The 20895-nt window shown below is 41.1% G+C and overlaps 1 pseudogene; it reads right to left on the bottom strand.

Moving 5' to 3' along the window:
- Window positions 1-20895, bottom strand: part of LOC137379973 (maternal DNA replication licensing factor mcm6-like) — a 95982-nt pseudogene that overhangs the window by 48379 nt on the left and 26708 nt on the right.

The raw sequence follows: 20895 nt of genomic DNA on the forward strand, positions 1-20895 counted from the left end.
CCTCACCTCCCACATCCTGCAAGAGGAGCATGCAACTGCCCTAGCTACCATCCCCCCCGCACTAAATTGACAGAGATTTTTTTTAAAAAAGGAAAACCTTACCTTACCAAACCCTCCACACAAGAGTCCTTTTTTTTTGGTTCGAGGAGGAGGATGGGTGGGAGACACTACACGTGTAGTGTTTCGGGTTTAGCCACTGCCCAAATATATAAGTTTACTTACCCAGCAGTCCCCGTGCCCGCCGAAACAAAAGGTAAGTTAATATAAACTGAAACTCACCTTCCCAGCTACCACCTCGCTCGCACCCATCGCTGCTTCAGAAAAAAGCTTCCCAGCTGCCACACCTTAAATGAGCATGCTGCTGGCGATTCAAAAATATTTAAATTAGTTTTGAACCGTGTGTTAAAAATCAGGCTAAAATAATGATGAGTGTATGTTGAGTAACTAAGCCATAGGGCAGCAGAGTGGCGCAGTGGTTAGCACCGCAGCCTCACAGCTTCAGGGATCTGGGTTCGATTCTGGGTACTGCCTGTGTGGAGTTTGCAAGTTCTCCCTGTGACCACGTGGGTTTCCGCCGGGTGCTCTGATTTCCTCCCACAGCCAAAGACTTGCAGGTGATAGGTAAATTGGCTATTGTAAATTGCCCCTAGTGTAGATAGGTGGTAGGGAATATGGGATTACTGTAGGGTTAGTATAAATGGGTGGTTGTTGGTCGGCACAGAATCAGTGGGCCGAAGGGCCTGTTTCAGTGCTGTATCTCTAAATATAAATAAATAAAGTGAAGGAAAGCTCTAGCTAGATCTCAGTCAAGGGGCAGTTGTGTACTATGGTCAATGACAGAGAAGCCCAGGGGACAGAGGGGAGGGAAAATAAATGTCAGTCAATGACCGTATTCCTGATCGCCATCAGAAATCAATTGTTGAAAATGTGGTTTTGTGGAGAGTAGAACACTCACCGCATCATTGAATAGTTCGCTAATGCAAACCATTCAGGCTCGCACAGGCTATAGCCATTTAGGCATGGTACAAAGTGGTAGCCATCTCTCTTCAGAAACAGTACCTCAGTTTGGTGGAATAGAATATAGTCAAATGAACATTTGAGTATATAAAAAAAAGCAACAGATCAGAACACTCCCAAGCTCATGGTATCCCAGGATACCAGCAGCTCAAGTCCAAAATTGGAAAAACGAGAAGTATGGATAATTGAAAGAGAATGAACTTTTAAATTATATTCCACATCTCATCAGTAAGCTGCAACACCATGTTTGGAGTGTTTGTAAAAGGGCTAATAATGAAGCCACAGCTCAGAAAAATGAAGGTGACCACCAGGAAACAAAATAACGAAAAGCACCAAGAGGAACAGTGCGGCAGATTTTTTAACATTCTTGCCCACGTGGAGGGTTCTAGTGTTGGTTAAATTAAAGTATTTTGTTTTGTTTTTTATTCATGGGATGTGACTGGCCAGAATTTGTTCCCTATCCCTAAATGCCCTTGAATGGAATGGCTTGCCAGGCCATTTCAGAGGGCAGTTAAGAGTCAACTACATTGCTGTGGGTCTGCAGTCACATGTAGGTCAGACCAGGTATGAATGGCAGATTTCCCTCCCTAAAAAGGTCATCAGTGAATCATGTGGGTTTTTACAACAATTGATAATTTCATGGCTAGATTTCAAATCCAGAATTTTATTAATTGAATTAAAATTCCACCAGCTACTAGTCCAGTGACATTACCACCACAACTCCGTCTGCCTCTAGATTTGATTGTTCTGCATGTTCATTTATTATCTGAAAACCAACTTATATCTGGCATTATCTCATTAAGATGTTTTAGTCACCTTCGGAAAAATTAGAGGCACATAAAGGCATGTGTGAAAGACAATATAAATTCAGTTTATGATGTTCTTCTCCCCACTCACCTCTCCAACCAGGGCTACAGTAGCATAATTAGATATTGGGCAGACCCCTGATCACAAGATGCTCAGACTGCTTATGGGAGTTACCAGCACCATTATAGGAACATCTAAGACAGATCCTAAACTTGTATCAACCTATTTAAAATAAAGACGTTAACAGTTGCATTAAAATCTTGTCACTTGCAGCACAGGAGGATGACAATTCAGTCCATTGCATCAATGCTGTGCTCAATTCCCTGAACCCTGCATTTTCCTTTTTGTTTCTAATATTTATCCACCTTTTCTCTTAAAAGACGCAAGGCCTTTGCCTCAACTACTCCGTGACACACCATTCAGTATGTCAACAATTTGTTCAAAATTTAATTCAGTCTCACTCCTCAGTCTGATAGCTTAAAAAATTCAAAATCTTATAGTTAACTAGCATTCTGTCAGAATAACTAAATCCCCTCATGGGTTTTGCAAATATTCTGCAGGTCTATATGGGCAATGTTAACCCAGTAAGTTGCTCCAAGTCATTTGCCACAAATGCCAAAGGCTTTAGGCCTGCCATTTAGCAATAAAATGAGTGAAGTGCTGAATAAATAGAAAGTATAATTAGTGGTGTTTTGTCAGATGAAGTGCTGACACCACTCCCCTTAGTAAGGTCTTGAGTGCAGATGAAAAACTCTTCGATTAGGGGCTTTAGTTACTGAACAATTCTGCTCAAGATGAAAGCAAAATACCGCATATGCAGGAAACTAAAAATACTGGAAACACTCGGCAGGTCAGATAACATCTGTGGCGAGAGAAAGTTATTGCTCGAGGTCGTAGACCTATCAGAAGGCCTGATGAAAAAGTCATTGGCCTGAAACATTAACTGTCACTCTCTGATCTGCTGCCTGATCTGCTCCATATGATGGCAGATAACAGATAGTTTTCTCAAGTTTCAAAAGTATTGAGGTTATTTTAACTGGTGCAACAGCAACGTGTATTTATAAAGGGTCTCATCATAAAATGTCCCAAGGCACTTCACTGGAATATTATAAAGCAAAATATGATACCCAGGCACAAAAAGAGGCGTTCTGATAAAAGATCACAGACCTCTCTCTACAGCTACTGCCAGTCCTGCTGAGTAGTTCCAGCATTTTCTGTTTTTATTTCCGATTTCCAGCATCTGCAGTATTTTGCTTTTATAAAGGAGATATTAGGACAGTGATCAAAAACCTGGTCAATAAAGAGTGTCTTAAAAGGAGGAAGAGTGGTAGGCAGGCAGAGATTTTGGAACTTAGGGCATTGACAGCTGAATGCATGACCACCAATAGTGGAACGATTAAAGTCGGGGAAACACAAGAGGACAGAATTAGAGGAGTGCTGATATCTCAGTGGGTTGTGCAGTTGGAGGAGATAACGGAGATAGGGAGGGACGAGGTCATGGAGGGATTTGAAAACAAGGATGAGAATTTATTCAAAACAAAAAAAAAAAGAGGCAGTGCTTAACTGGGACCCAATGTAAGTCAGCGAGCATGGGAGTGATAGGTGAACTGAACGTGGGATGAGTTAAGACATGGGCAGAGTTTTGAATGACCTCAGTTTACTGGAGGGTAAATGAGAGAGGACACAGGTGTGTTGGAATGGTCTAGGTTAGAGGTAACAAAGGTATGGTTAAGAGGTTCAGCAGCAGATGAACTGAGGCAAGGGTGGAGTCAGGCAAAGTTATGGAAGTGAAAAAAAAAGCATTTTGATGGCACAGAAGCGTGGTTGGAAGCTCATCTTTGGGTCAATTACGACATCAAATTTGAAAACAATCTAGTTCAGCCTCAGTCAGTTGCCAGGGAACGGGATGGAGTTGATGGCTAGCAAATGGAGATGGTAGCAGGGAACAGAGACAATGAATGCTTCGGGCTTCCAAATATTCAATATTAAAGATCCCAGGTACCAAAACCTTTCACAAAATAGAAAATCAAAAGTTGTCACACCAAATACCATCGCTCCACTGGCAGATGGAGCGCCATTCTGGCTGCAACATACACCCATCCACACTGTAGTAAACTATGTTCTAAAGAGCCCTTAGAGCTCGGAAACCAATTTGTTTTTGCAGGACAAAGGTGAATATCCTTGATCTTGGCACCAGGTGGCAATATTTCCATTCCTAATTATATTGTCTGATTAATAAAATGAGCTTCCGAAAGGCTTTAATAGTTTGGATGAGTGGTGCTTTATTCCCTTGGGTTGAGAGTCTCTGTTCAATAGCTACAATCAATAGAATATGCTTTTCCCACCTTTACACCAGCCTTTGTAATTGAAATGGTTTGCTGCTCCATAGCTTCATGAATTGCTACTTGATCTTTCACATCCATTTTGTCAAATTCATCAATGCAGCAGACTCCCTGCTTAATACAAATACTGAGAAACTAACTCCTCTGGATTCCTTTCATAATCAAATTTTGTTTTCTCAGGAAAATTAACTTATTGGCTGCATAAAAGAAACTAGGTGAGTCATTAGTCTGATTTTGTTTTGCCTCTCCCAGGAGATATATGGCTCTGCGTGTACAGGAAGTGTGCACATCATGATGCATAGGGTATCACAAATGTATGGTCCATCTAGCTTGTCCCAGTTACTCTTTTCATGACCTGGACTTTCATATGGACCAACTAAGTGTAGCAGAATGGAGTAAAGGAGTATGAACCATTTCAGAAACACAACCTTTTGGTAAAATGTGTACTTACAGGTCAACGTATCAACAGTAAGGTGACCACACCTGACATGTACTATTTCCTGTTCAACTGGAAAGGAGATTCAGGCCACTATCCACACAGAACCTCTACTATCCAATTAAGAAAGAGTAATTTCCATTGCTCTGAAGCACATTTCATTGCTGTTGGGTCAAGCAATGAAAGATTAGCTTTCTGGCTCTTAAGTAATTCCATTATAACCTGATTATATTCAGACAGCTTTCGATTAAGCAGTTAGAATTTTTTTTTTTTAAGGTTTACCAGTTTTTTTTTTAAGAAATACATCCAGCAAATAAATACCAAGGAAATTAGAGAATTCTAAAACATTCTTTTAAGCTATCACTTTTACATCGAAGGGAATGTTTTTTTAGATGTGTACCAACTCAAAGCCCTCAAACTTTTCATTCAGGTCACTTACCCGATTTTACACCCCACTAATGCTAAGAGTGATACTGCCTCCAGAATATCACATCGCTTGGGTTCTGTCATGTGCAAACTTTTGAAAGTTTCCAGGTCAATGGATCACAAACTTTTTAAAAGTTATATTTGAATGTTTTAGTTGGCAAGGTATGCTCTATTACAGTTTAACGTTAGGAAATAGTAAGCATTGATAAGCAAAGCAGTGTGCATGCCTGCTTGGATCTGAAAGTAAAGCTTTATCACTGAACAGAGGTGTTGGCTGCTTTTTGCACAGCACATCATCGGTGTGAAATCAGAAGCTGTAACTCAACCCCCTTAACAATGATAGCGTCAAACAGCAAGTCTTTACTGAATGTGATACTCCCTCTTTCTCAGTACCATCTTCAGTAGATGATATTGGGGATACAGAGTCCCATAAACTATGTGCACACTTCCAAAAGTTCAGGAACATATGCCAAAAAAGCCTAAAAAAGGTATAAAAGTAGAAATTCACATACGTTGTCAGCCAACATCAAAGCACCAGCCTCAATCACAAACCCATATGACTCTTCATCCTTTATTACAGCTGCAGTTAGGCCAGCAGCACTGCTGGCTTTCCCACTGGTATAGACAGCACGAGGACTACACTCTTCAACACATCCAAGGACAACAAAAAAAACTTCAACAAAATAAAGTTCCAATAATTGTTACAGTATATGCATAACATCCAATGGACACAATACACATTCTGATACCACAATACAGTTCAAAATATTCCATCAGTAGATGGTTTGAGAACAGTAATATGAATTCTTAATAAGATGCATTTCCTGTTAATATTTGGAGCATACAAAGCAGTGCTATTTCCGAATAAGCCATCCTAGATGAACTGCAATAATGTTCAGTTACAAACACTTAATCCTTTATTGTTTAGGTGATCACACCATCTCAAATAAATGTGTTGAAGTCATTGTCCGCATCTATCACAGCCGACTTGCATTTATATAGTGCCTTTTGACAAAAAAGTCATAATATGCTTCAAAGATGTGCAAGGAAAAATGGATACTGTACCAAGATGGATGTTAAAAGGGGTGTCCAAAAGCTTGATCAAAGAAATGGGTTTTCAGAAGAATCTCAAAGAGATCGAGTTGAAGAGAATTAGGAAAGAAATTCCAGAGCATGGGGTAGATCAATGAAAGAACAGTTGGAGGAGTGAGGGTGGGGGGGGGGGGGGAGGGGAAACAGGGGAGAAGAGGGATAGGAATGGAGAATTTCAAAAGGGATTGTAGTGCTAGAGAACATTACATGAGGTGGGGAAGAACAAGGTCAAGAAGAGATTTAAAGAAAAGTATGGGAATTTTAAAATGAGATTTTGGGAATAGAAAGATAATAACCAATAATAACCCAGAGGCAGAGTGGCAAGGGAGAACTGCATTCGTTGTCCTCAGCGACACACCTTGGAACCCTTATTTAAAAGGGACCTTATTTAAAATTAGTTTCCCAGCCACAGATAGCCAGATTGAGGGGCTGACTGGCTATAGAGAGTGTAGGCCTGCAGAACCAGGCCTGGGAGGGAGAGATCATGGGTTGGACATTTGGGTGGGGGGTGGTGGTAGGAGAACAAGAGAAGGGGTTTGAGTCAGCGATCACAGGTTGGACATCAAGGGGAAGAGTGAGTCTGATATTTAAAGGGGAGGGGTAACAGTTCAGGGATTAGCAAGTTCGCTCAGATGGAAAAGCACTTACCTGTTCCATCCTGCCGTTCAAGGCCTGGGAAGCCTGGCTGCCCAGGGTCAAATCTGAGCACACCAAAATGTGAGGCAAGGAGGCTCATTAAAGCATTTAAATTCAGGACCTGCCTCGATAGAACAGGTTAGTTGCTCACTCTTAACTTCCCCCTCTTACTCCATTAAAATGAAGAGTGGACACATTGGAGGCAGATTGTAGTAGAGGTTCCCCCATTTTTATTTTTTAAAACCTCACCCTCCTATCCTGGGAGGTAAAAAAACAATTTATACCAACATACAGACTGCCATCTGTCCAGAGGACATTGTCAGTTGAACCCCTCAATACCATCTGTTAAGCTCTTTTCATCAATGTCCTTCAGGAAAGGACATCTTCCATCCATACTCTGTCTGGCCCACATGACTCCAGACCCACAGCAACGTGGTTGGCTCTCAACTGCCTTTGCAAGCCACTCAGCTATATCAAACTGCTACAGAAAAGTCGAAAAATGAATAAAACCAGACAGATCACCCAGCATTGACCCAGGCACTGGAAACAACAAAGGCACACCCTGCCCAATCCTCCTCAGCAACATCTGGGACTTGTGACAATATTGGGAGAACTGTTCCACAGACCTGTCAAGCAACAGCCTGACGATCACATTCACCGAATTATACCATACAGCCAATGTCCTGGACTCCTCCATCACCATCCTGGCCTTGATTGGCACATGCGTGCAGTCGATGGTATACTGCACCTGGGGAATCCAACAATAGCCAAAATCCTATAGCCCTCTCAGCTTGACTGTTTGGATCAGTGCAGAAGCACACAGTCCTCCTGTCAGGGCATTGGTGACCTCCTTGATATGCTGATGGGCTGCAGGGTGGGACATTACACACATCTCCGGCCCCATTTCTCTCACTTGTCACCTGGCACTGCCCTGGTGGCACGCCCAGAGCTGGCACCTTGGCCCCCCCACTCCTGACTGTTTCTCGATGCTCTCCCTCCTCCACCCTGGCTGCCAAGCATCACGGCCTCACCTGATGGCTGCCCAGTGAAGCAAACACTGAGCTCCTGCCTCTTTGTCACTTCCTTTAACCAGGTGAGGCCCTGAAGCCCTGTGGTTCCCATGCACCATTGGTTAAATTGGCCCTAGTGAATAAAATTCCTGTCTATTGCACTCTTAAATGCCTTAATTGGCTTCTCATTTCATGGATGTGCAAAGTCTGCCCTCTATGTCGGCTGCCAACAGTAGAATCCGGAAGGGAAGTCGAGATCTTGGACTTCCAGTCCAATGTCTTCTGCCCTCCCACCATTCCCGTCTCAAATGGTCCCTTAAAATTCTAGCCGACCTGAAAGTATGGTGGAATCAGATCCCATAGGAACTTACAGAAGGCAATAGGACAAGTGCTTTAAGAGGGCTAACTTGCAGGGTTATGGGGAAAAAGTAGGGGTGTAGGACTAAATTGGACAACATTCAGGCTTGGGCTAAGTGGCAAGTGTTACGGCCAGAAGAGGGGGTTACAAGGCACGCCTCTTGTCCTGCCTCTTATTTGACCGCAACAGGTCCCTTTCAAACAATGGATGTGCTTACCACTTCAGTGAGTGTTTACCTTTTACCTTTCCAGTGATCGTAAAGAACCAATCGGACAGGTTATTATACTTATCAAAACTCGAACTAAATAAAATAAAATGCACATCGCACGCACATGCACACAGATTACAGAATGACAAGGAGTAGACTTGTGGCTGGAATAGAGTCCAGAACAAATAAAAATTGACAGTCTGTGGGGTTGGATGATTCCGTTGTCTTCCGGATGAAGTGGTGTTCTTGAAGTCTTTGGCTGGTAAATGTGCAGTTTGTGACTGGCCCACCTGGTTCAGGCTTTTGTTGTAGGTAGAATTATAGGTGGCTTTCTTTCCTGGTATCTTTGTCTTGGATCCAGCAGCAAGATTTCGGATGATGTTTTCTGGAGAGAGAGCGCAAGTGCAAGAGTGAGCGCTCCTGACTTCTGCACAGAATGATGTACTGACTTGACTATCTTTGTTCCAAGGGAAACTCCCAGCTTTCACAGGGATGAACAGATGGTCACATGATTGCCTCACTATTTTCTGGAACCTTCTAATGAAATTCAAGGTTAGGAGTTTCTATCTCCTCAGGCCTCAGGATGCCAATATTTTCACCTGGAGGGATTTTCTCTTTCAAAGAAAATGTGTCAGGATGGCATTGAATGCCATGCTAATGAAAGCAATCTTAGACAATTCAATCACTAGAGCAAGCCTTTGTTTTGGGTACAGGCTCATGAGACATGCGTCTCTTGTTGGAGGCCTTGGAATGTGTAAGGCTTTTAAATGCAAATTGTGGCAGCCATCTTCAATGCCAGCTTTTTTTTTTTTTTTTTAAAGCTAATGGTAGGACATTTTTCCATTAAAAATTTAATGCAAGTTCCCAATGAATTGAAATTTCTCATTTGGCGTAGTGTTTTGACACAAGTAACATTCGTGCCACACAAGTGCCAGGCAATGACCATCTCCAACAAGAGAGAGTCTAATCATCTCCCCTAGATGTTCAAAGGCATCACCATCACTTAATCCCCCAACATCCTGGGGGTTACCATTGACCAAAAACTGAACTGGACCAGCCATTTAAATACTGTGGCTACCCAAGAACTGGTCAGAGGCTGGGAATTCTGCAATGAGTTACTCACCTCCCAAAGCCCATCTACAAGGCACAAGTTAGGAACATGATGGAATACTCTCCACTTACCTGGATAAGTGCAGCTCCAACGACACTCAAGAAGCTAGACATTATCCAGGACAAAATAGCCTGCTTGATTAACACCCCATTCATCACCTCCAGTAGTGTTTACCATGTACAAGATGGACTGTAGCAACTCGCCAAGGCTCTTTCGATAGCACCTTTCAAACCCATAACCTCTAGTACCTAGAAAGACAAGAGGAGCAAAGCATCGGAACACCATCACCTGCAAGATCCCCTCCAAGCCACGCACCATCCTGACTTGGAACTATATTGCTGTTCCGTCACTGCCGCTGGGTCAAAATCCTGGAATTCCCTGAACAGCACAGTGGGTGTACAGACATCATATGGACTGCAGCAGTTCAAGGTGGTAGCTTACCGTCACCTTCTTGAGGGCAATTTGGATATGCAACAATGCTGGCCTTGGCAGAGACCCTGACATCATTGAACAAAAAAAAAAAAATCTGCGCTATATTTTTTCCCTATTTGCATATTTTAAATTTTTATTTAAAATGCTCTTATTAGGATTGTAATGAACCTTTGGTAGTTTGAAGTATAATCCAGAATTTTACAGTACAGAAGACAGCCATTTGGCCCATCACTCTAGCAAGCACTTAGAGACTAATGCCTTTAATCCCTTGCCCCTTCCTTTCTTTCTAAGTGTTGACCCATTTCCTTTTCTATTTCATGAATGTAAATGTGGATTCTCCAATGTATGGTTAAAGCACATATCCCTGCCCTGCTTGCTTGCTCATTACTAATGCATTAATTTTGAATTCAAATAGCTTAAAAACTTTGAGACTAAATCAAGAAAACTGTAAATATTCTTGACTGCATTTGAACCTGTAAGGAGAGTGCTTCACATTTGCAGCTTGATCTGAACAGTAGAGAAGAAAAGCTGCACGGATTGAAAAAGATCAGACTCTCCCCTCCCCCAAGTAAATAAATAAAACACATTGAAGGTCAGTTGCCTAGGATCTGACTCATTGCATCCACCAACACCATCTGCACAACCACATAGTTTACTTACTACAACAATCCATCCAGTGGAGCTCAGAAAATCATGTTTTTATCAGTGTATAGAAGAAAACAATAATTGAGGTTGAATTACTCGGATTTGTGGATGATGCATGATGCATTGCAAAGCACTATCATTCTACAGAGACACAACCTGTGATAACTTATAACAAACATTTTCATGTAAATGTAAATTAAAGATGTCTGGCTGACCATGACATCTGTTAAGTATCTTAATATCTGCCCTTTCAATGTACAACCGCAAGATGGGCTTTCAACCACATGTGTACGCCGTAACTAAGACTACTTATTTCCACCTCTAACATTGCCTGAATCAAACCCGTCTCAGCTCTTGTGCTGCTGAAACCCTCATCCATGCCTTTGTTACCTCCAGACTTGACTATTCCAACACAGTCCTGGCCAGCCTTCCATACAGTCTGTAAACTTGTCATCCAAAGCTCTGCTGCCCATGTCTTAATTAGCACCAAATGCCATTGATCCCTTACTCCTATGCCCACTGACCTATGCTGGCTCCTAGTTAAACAATACTTAGATTTTAAAATTCACATGTTTGCTTTCAAATTCTTCCATGCCTGGCCCCTCCCTTACTCCTTAAGGATATTCCTTAAAATCTACCTCTCTGATCAAGCTTTTAGTCATCTGCCCTAATATTTCCTTACGTGGTTCAATGTCATATTTTGTTTTATAATGCCTCTGAAGAGCCTTGGAACATTTAATTACATTAAAGGTGCTATATAAATACATGTTGTTCCTACTATCAAACCCATGGTTGGCCATGGGAAATTCTATTCATTTTATGATCTTTCCTGAAAGTATAAATCCTGGCTTGGGTAAACCTCCTCAGGCATTGTCTGCCTCACCCAGGCAAGTCTACATAGATGACAGCAGGCTATCCTGACATGGGAGCATAGAGATTCTGCCAGCTAATTTGATTTTGGCTGAAAAGTGTGGAGATGAACCCTATTTATGCCAGAAAGTATATTTTTGGATGTAATCTGCAAATAGGCTCGAGATAAAGCGAGCCTGATAACACTCACTGGGCTCAACCATGAAGAATGGAAAATTACACAAGGCAAAGGAAGACATTTTTTTTTTTTTTTTAAATTCGTTCATGGGATGTGGGCATCACTGGCTAGGCCAGCATTTATTGCCCACCCCTAATTACCCTCAACAAGGTGGTGGTGAGCTGCCATCTTGAACCGCTGCAGTCCATGAGGTAGGTACACCCACAGTGCTGTTAGGAAGGGAGTTCCAGGATTTTGACCCAGCGGCAGTGAAGAAACAGCCATATAGTTCCAAGTCAAGATGGTGTGTGGCTCGGAGGGGAACTTGCAGGTGGTGGTGTTCCCATGCATCTGCTGCTCTTGTCCTTCGAGGTGGTAGAGGTTGCAGTTTGGAAGGTGCTGTCTAAGGAGCCTTGGTGCATTGCTGCAGTGCATCTTGTAGATGGTACACACTGCTGCCACTGTGCGTCGGTGGTGCAGAGAGTTAATGTTTGTGGAAGGTGTGCCAATCAAGCGGGCTGCTTTGTCCTGGATGGTGTCAAGCTTCTTCAGTGTTGTTGGAGCTGCACCCATCCAGGCAAGTGGAGAGTATTCCATCACACTCCTGACTTGTGCCTTGTAGATGGTGGATAGGCTTTGGGGAGTCAAGAGGTGGGTTACTCGCCTCTGAATTCCTAGCCTCTGACCTGCTCTTGTAGCCATGGTATTTATATGGCTACTCCAGTTAAGTTTCTGGTCAATGGTAGCCCCTAGGATGTTGATAGTGGGGGATGACGATGGTAATGCCATTGAATGTCATGGGGAGATGGTAAGATTCTCTCTTGTTGGAGATGGTCATTGCCTGGCACTTGTGTGGCACAAATTTTACTTGCCACTTATCAGCCCAAGCCAGGATATTGTCCAGGTCTTGCTGCATTTCTACACTGACTGCTTCAGTATTTGGGTCGTCGCGAATGTGGCTGAACATTGTGCAATCACCAGCCAACATCCCCACTTCTGACCTTATGATTGAAGGAAGCTCATTGATGAAGCAGCTAAAGATGGTTGGGCCTAGGACACGACCCTCAGGAACTCCTGCAGTGATGTCCTGGAGCTCAGAGGATTGACCTCCAACAACCACAGCCATCTTCCTTTGTGCTAGGTATGACTCTAACCAGAGAGTTTTCCCCTGGGCGAATAACCAGTGTATTTCAATTACTTTCCTAATTATTTTGCCCCTTAAAAGAAACCCACGAGTTTTATGTAGCAAGTGCATCAAATGAAAATGCTGCATGTTTGCTTCTTAAAGCCTTGGATAATTAACTCATTAATGGAAATAGTTTGCCAGCAGCAGGTTTAAACGGCATGCTACTGTCCTCCAGTGGTTGAACAAAACTACACAAGTTTAATTCTACAATTTTGTGAACATATGGTAAAGTGTCTAAATTAAATCAAAGTACAAATGCATCTTAATTCATCCATACAAAGACCCTAGGGTCTCAGTAATGAAGCATCCAATTGATTCCAATGTAATTCCAGGGTTGTTCAATGCCAGCCATGGATTGGTGGTAACAGTCTAACCTGAGTCAGAAGGTTGTGGATTCAAGCCCCCCATGATTTGAGCTCATAACCTGGATTGAAACGTTTGTGCATTACTGAGGAAGTACTGTCTCAGGAACGAGACATTAAAACAAAGCCCCATCTGCCCTCAAGCTAATGTAAAAGATGTCATAGCACTATTTGAAGAGGAGAATTCTCCTGGAGTCCTGACCAACAATTACTTCTCATCCAACATTACTTTGCAAAAAAATCTTATTTACTGCATTGCTGTTTGTTACTTGTAGACAAATTGGCTGCCAAATTTTGCTACATTACAACAGTAAGTACACCTCAAAAGTGTTTGATTTACTGTGAAGCAGTTTAGGATCTGAGCTTGTGAAAACAGTCATGTAATTACAAGCTCTCCCTTTCTTCACCTGCACTACTATATCTGGAATCCATTCCAATTGTTGATCATTGAAAAAATAATTACAACCATTGCTAAATTTGCCTTTTAATTGTTTTATCATGTTGCCCCACTTAACTTATTTTCAAGTAGCTTGCCTAATTGTCATGCAGGCCCCCACCTGCCAAGAATAAGGCATATTAATTTTGTCATATGAACATTGATTTTAAACTGTTGCTAGGAAGAGAAGGCCTGTTACAGGGCTGCCAGATACTTAGCTGAAAAATATTTACATATCAACAGACAGTGCTTGCGGTGTCAAAGGACCATTCCCTGACACATTCGACCCACAATGGATTTTGATCACCAGACATTGAAGGTGTAAGTACGAGCATTCCAGAGACTAAGGTGATACAATCCACAAAAGTCAGGACTGGTTAAACCAGCTGGTCACATGACTAACTGGCTGGTCCAGGATTTTCTGAACTAGCCACAGATTATTGAACAAAAAAACCCATGGTTTTCTCCTGGAGTGAGAAGACCTCTCCTGCCTGCTTCCATCTCTTTCTCAAGCCTCTGGACCCACTGAGGACACATGAACGAACCCAAAGAGAAAAATCTCCTACATGGAACAAGGTTTAAGAAGAATACTGGGCCCCAACAAAAAGCAAGACCTACCTACAATCAAGGACTTTACAGTGAGCTCGAAGAACAGTAACCAAAACCATCTTCAGATATTGCCTCAAAAACTTTTCCACTTTATTGCTTCTGCTCTTTCCCATCTCTATCTGCATGTGTGTATCGCGTATGCATGCTAGCGTGGGTGCATCGCGAAGCCGTAGGCATTAACCGAATTAGAGTTTAAGTTTAATAAAGTTCAACATTTTTTCTTTAAAACTAAGAAAACCTGTTTGGCGAGTTTCTTTGCCTTATAATTGGAAGATAGTGAACAAGGATTCATTAAGGGGGAAGTTTAAAAAAAATGGTGCATTTAAAATTAATCCCTGTTACGGTCAGACCAGGTGAAGGTAGAGAGGGAACCCTAGATCCCTTTCTCACTTGGTCGTAACACTAATTTAAGGTTAAAACTTTGGTTTGTAACTTTTCCTTTCCCCTCTCAAAATCATATTACTGTCAATATTTGCAAGAAGCTCATTTACTCCAAGAGTATTAACTAAATCTAGTTTGATACTCAATAAATCCAGTGTGGCCCATCCCTTGTGGGTTCTAAAACACATTGGACCAAATCTTGCAGCATCTGCCATTAGACCTTTCTTGCACCCTTCAGCTCGCGTACAATTTGTGCCGTAACTTACTGGAAGGATGAGGTGATAATGATATAATGATACAGCAAGGGCAACGGAGCACATGGGACCTGAAATGAATGGTGGGACCAACAGTCTATCACTTTAACCAATGAGATTTAAAGATCTGGAAAGAAAAAGGAATGACTGAGAAGGAGGTCGACAGGAAGTCAAATCAGGGATAGATAAAAGAAGAGATAGGAAAGAAGATTGGATTAAGAAGAAGGAGACGACAAAAAGTAAAAGTTTAAATTAAATATTGTTTAGTCACCTTTTAGAAAATGGAAACCATGTTAGCCTATTTCCAATGTACTGGCACATTGCTAGATTTCAGTAGTTCCCTCATAAGGGTTAATGACATACAAATTTCAACCCCTCAGTGCTCTGGGATAGATACCATCCATTTCTTCAAGTTTATTTGATTTGGGCTCTTTTAGCCTAAGACCTCCATCTCATTTATGCCAAAATCATTAATACTACTTGGAGAGAACATATAACTCATTACCCCTTGTGCCATCAAGTGATACTTATTCAGTAATAAACATGCACACTGATGCTCAGTTTGATTTCTGTCAAAAATCACTCAGCTCCAGGTGCCATCACAGCCAAATACAGATGCAAAATCTTAATGCTGAATCAGGGAGCTCTAGGAAAAAATCAAGGTCCGAACGGGCCATGAAGAAAATTCTACAACAGCCGGAGTCATAGTTAACACAAATGAAGATGGTTGTGGTTGTGTTACGGAATTGCTATATATTTTTTGTTAAAACTTGGAATCTGTATTTTTAAAACTGAAGAGGCATTTGGGTATTTTGTTTTTAAAGGTGGTTGACCAGTAAACAAGTTTTTCTGGAAAGCCTGTGATTTCCAGTAGATATAGCAGGGGGTTTTGACCTAAGGGCTACCCATTTGTTGTGACAAGAGAGAATTTATAACTTAGCATGAGACTTGCTTGGAAGTTAGTTTCACTTTGAACTGTTAAAAGATGCTGGTTTTTGGACTAAAAGCAGGCAATCAGAATCTGCATATGGACCAGCCTGGAGATAAGAGAAAACAGATAACTGTTACCTCTCTGAAGAATCTCTACTAGTGAAAAGCAAAAGCTTGTATGAAGTGGTACTCTTTCCCCCTGCATTTTTAAAAAATCCTGAATGCTTGCAGAAACCTTGTAGTTTTAAAAAGGACGTTTGCATTTAATGAGAACTGACGCCTGTTGCTGCACATCTGATGGAATACCTATGTGAAGCTTCTGCAGTTGAATTTCTTTGAATGCCTATCCAAAACAGACTGTTCATCAACCTCGCCCAGAAAGACTGAGGGGCATCCAACTATTCAACTTTGGGACATCTCGCCAAACAAAAGGACTACCATCTCTTCAGCATAAGTTTTTTTATTATTTTATTTAGAGATACAGCACTGAAACAGGCCCTTCGGCCCACCAAGTCTGTGCCGACCAACAACCACCCATTTATACTAATCCTACATTAACCCCATATTCTCTACCACATCCCCACCATTCTCCTACCACCTACCTACACTAAGGGCAATTTACAATGGCCCATTTACCTATCAACCTGCAAGTCTTTGGCTGTGGGAGGAAACCAGAGCACCCAGCAGAAACCCACGCGGTCACAGGGAGAACTTGCAAACTCCGCACAGGCAGTACCCAGAACTGAATCTGGGTCGCTGGAGCTGGGAGGCTGTGGTGCTAACCACTGCGCCACCCCGAAACGCCAGTAGGGATACCATTATCTGCTAGACTGCCTCCAAGTTGCATACTATCCTGATTGGGATATATAACACAATTCCTTTGCATTGCTTGATCAATATCCTGGAATTCACTACTTAACACCATCATGGGAGTACCATCATACGGACTTCAACGATTCAACAAGAATTCCACCATCCCCTTCTCATGACATCTAAGAATGGACAGTAAATATGTTCTTTCTACTTCAATTATGTTTTTAAAGATATATCAAGCTGAGCATGAAGCTGAATAGAAACAAAAGAGGCACCAGGAGTCAAAATGATTACACCTACACTAATAAATCCAATAGGGTTTTAGGATAAACATCTTTACCCGTAGAGTAGCTAGAATTTGAAACGTGCTACCACAAGGAATAGTTGAGATGAAAAACAGATTTATTTAAGGAAAATCTAGATAAACAGGAGTGTGAAAGGAATTAAAGGTTATGCTAATAGGATTGATGAAGGGAGTGGGAGGAGTTTGGTGTGAAGTATAAACACCAGTATGGACCAGTTGTACCAAATAGAATGCCTCGGTGCTGCGCATTCTATGTAATTCTACATACTGCACTCACATTCAATTATACCCTTTACAATGCCTGGCTTAATATTCCCTGTAAGCAACTTTTCCCATTTCCAGGATAACAACCACAGAAAAAGCTAAATAATTCTTCACAGGTATTTAGTGATACTCCACGTAGGTGTGCAATTTATCTTAAAGACATTCATGCAGCAAATCAGTGTTTGAAGTCATTTCAAAAGAATTGGCAGTGATATTTCTCATCAAACCATGTTGGAAGTCTCATCATCTTTGAATTGCACATGGAACTAAAGATGGTGACAGCAGGCCCAAGAATGGAGTGAGAGATTTCTCTGTGCAATTTAGTTATTTTCATGAAAGTGATCCATCAACAACAGCAGGACAAAAATTGTATTTTTTTTTTTAAATCATGTTGCTTAAGAAACTTGGATGTGCTGGGGTCACCAACAATACAGATATTAATATCACCACGAAGTGAAATACCATCTTTCGTAGTCTTTGCAACCCCACCAAATATCAATAAGATTCCTCTCTTAATTTCATCACTACCTGAAAAAGAAATATCTTAGTTATAAGAAATAATTGGAAGAAATCACACATTTTTAAGTACCACTTAATTACTTAGTGCTGCTCACCATAAACCCATGAAATTAGTCTACAATGCAATTGGAAAGCTGGTCCGAATTTAATACAAGCCATAGTATCAAGTGTACTTTGGGTGTTTGATACCCAATTAATTCCATATACAGAATAATCAACATACACTGCACAATCTATAATACTTCCATCTTTACAGGAATTAGAACTCTTACTAGCCAATTATTCATCAACTTTCAAATTGTAGAATGATGTTCTCATTTTCTAATCTGTACTTCAGGATTTTGTTGAAAGTGAAAATTCCATTAAAGAGGAATTAGTTAGAAATTATTTAGAGATAATATACATAACGATTAAGCATTCTGAAATTGCACTCCTTAAATTGCATGAGTTTTTACCCTATACATTTACCCATACGGAATTTATAACTAAGTAGTTTCTGGTGTGAAATAATTAACAGAATAAGGCTTTTGAAACACGTCAATCTAATATGTTGTACATAGGTACTCGAGATCAATTTGAATTTTAAAAGGTCAAGAGTTCAATGGGGGGGGTGGAGGGAGAACAATGGGAACCAATAAGGTCAAGTGGAGGGGGGAAGCAGGAAGCAAACTGAGAAAGGTGAAGCATGGATGGAAGGAATAGAGAGAGGAGAGGAAGGAAACAGGAGCAGAGTAGGGGGAATGAAGGCAGTATTGAGAAAGGCAAACTCCACTCAGTGGAGGATTGAGGCACTGACGAGCCAGCCATCTGTAACAGGGGAAAATGAAGCAGTCTATGATTAGTCTGCGAGGAGCAACTGTTTTGCTCAGATACTGGGAATTCCTCACGTTAGTCAGCTACTTGGACTTGCTGTCTTTGATCATTGCCTTCCAACAATTTGAGAGGTTGCTCCGTTCCTTTATGTTCATTGTGTGTAGTGGGAGGGTTCCACTCATATTCCAGGCAGTGGGGGGAAATGGTTGATATAGATTGTAAACCTGTTCAACAGTTTGGTGGCAGGATGGGGTGGGGGAAAGGGAGAAGGATAAAAAGGGAGGGCTAAATATTTCCTCACTTGGGGGTGAAGGATTGGATGCCATATTCACAGCACCACTGACTAGTCCAGTTAGTTTGGAATGCAGACATTTTTATTTTGAATATATTAGATGTTCACTCAGTGGCCTGGACATAGCTTTTCCAATATTTAGGAGGAAGTGGTTGTGAAAAATAAAATTAGGCACAGCAACATTCAAATATTTAATTCAGTACAATTTTGGATTCTGTCCCTCCCCTTACTCCAGTCAACAACCATTGGGAATCCAGGGCAACACTAACTACTACTTGAAGTTGTGCTGCAGTATAAATAGCAACAAGATATTGAAATACTCTGGATTTTAAGTATTTTATAGTTGGAAAACAATTAAAATGGGTCAGCTTTGTTACTGTTGACTTTTAACAATCCTGTAGAAATGCTTTTCATGCTCTGGCTAAACTAGAGGGTCACTTACCATGAATAGTCGGGTAAAGGCTAGTGCAAATATTGTGATACAAGTTTTTATCCTGACTCATTTCAAACACTTTTTCCTACTCCTGCAGAGTCATTTGGTTTTTGATGTTTTCTGCTGTCTGATTTTCCTCTCTGAACGCTGACCCACCAAACTTTAGAATTCATCAAGGTAAAGGAGGGGGGGAAAAAAAGCACACGCTGTCATTAAGTTAAATGAGAAACTTGCATTCCCTCAAAATTATATTTAACAGAATTAAATCTGAAAATAGTTACCTATAATTTCACCCACACAATTCATAAGCACATAGTCTGAAATTTTCTAGAAAGCTTTGGACTGAGGATGGAACAGTGGAAGTGTACTGCACAACTGATTTATGCCAAAATATTTGTACACATGAATTTCCTCATTCATTTGTACTTTGCGTTTGGGTTCTCTCTGCCAAAACCCCACTTGGCTCATTAATATAGCCAAACCCCAAGAAAAAGACAAGAGAACTCTAGTTTCCTGCATTTACACCTGTTTGGAACAAATATAAACTTACATCCTAAATTCTAGTTATAGCAAGATCCTTAGTTAGGATTTCTAGCGATTAATACGGAGTAACAATAATTTATTGTATTGCTCATTACTGACATCTGCACTGTATTTCTATATCCTTGTTTTAATATGACATCAGAATCTATTATATTAAAAAGATAAAAGTATCCAGTTTTATTTTTTTAATACATGCTGTACTTAATGTGCATAAATGATAGTTTGATGTCTTCAAATCAGTAAAAGAGGGAACTGAAGGAGGAAGATGGCACATGTTCAATGCTTTCCTTGGGCCCCAATAGTTTATGCTGATTTCTGCTCATTTTACACAGGTTTTAAATGTTCCAGAAAACACTAATGCATTCTTAGAAAACTTAGGCTAAGTTCCTGTTGGCAAGATTGTTATACAAACTGGCACCAATTTCTGCACACGTATGATCCACATATAGCCGAAGTGTCAGTATATTTAGCAAAGTTAATTCAATGAAACAAATGCAGGAGGAGGCAGATGTGAACAGCAGTGCCCTGCTCGAAGTTAGGCAAGGACAAAGACCCTGATCTCAACTAATAGTACAAGTTTATCCTGGGCAGATTTCTGCACACCTTAGCCCAGCTAGACCAAGCAAATGATTTCAAACCTTAAATATGCAATGGTCCCAGTAGCATGGCAGCAAACCAAATGTACTCTCCTGCAAGCACTGCCTAGCTAGTGTAACAGCTGTCTAAATGTGTCTGCATAACCCTTCAAAATTTAAAAAAAACTAGCCAAAGAAAAACATTGCAATTATGTAGAAGCCAGACTAGTGAGAATGTACCCCAGGAATTGGCAGACATATACAGTACATTTAACATAGGAAAATATCCTAAGCTGCATAGTAGCATAATCAAACAAAAATAGGCCAAGCCAAACAAGATATTAGAAGGGGTAGCCAAAGCTTGATCAAAGGAGATGTTTTATTGATAATCTTAGAAGATTCAGAGGTTCACAGATTGAAGTAGAGCACTCAGGATCTAGATGGCTGAAGGCATGGTCACTGATGGTAGGGTGAATAAATGGTGAAGGTGCAAGAAGCCAAAGTTGGAAGAAAACATTTCTGAGGGATGTAGGACTTGGGGAGGTTACAGAAATAGGAGGGGAGAAGTAATGAAGAGATTTGAACTAGAGGATGGGATTTTTAAATCTGAAGTGTTGTGGGAGAGGATCAGGAA

The sequence above is a fragment of the Heterodontus francisci genome, chromosome 2 (assembly GCF_036365525.1).
Source record: "Heterodontus francisci isolate sHetFra1 chromosome 2, sHetFra1.hap1, whole genome shotgun sequence".
In the NCBI taxonomy this organism is placed as follows: domain Eukaryota; kingdom Metazoa; phylum Chordata; class Chondrichthyes; order Heterodontiformes; family Heterodontidae; genus Heterodontus; species Heterodontus francisci.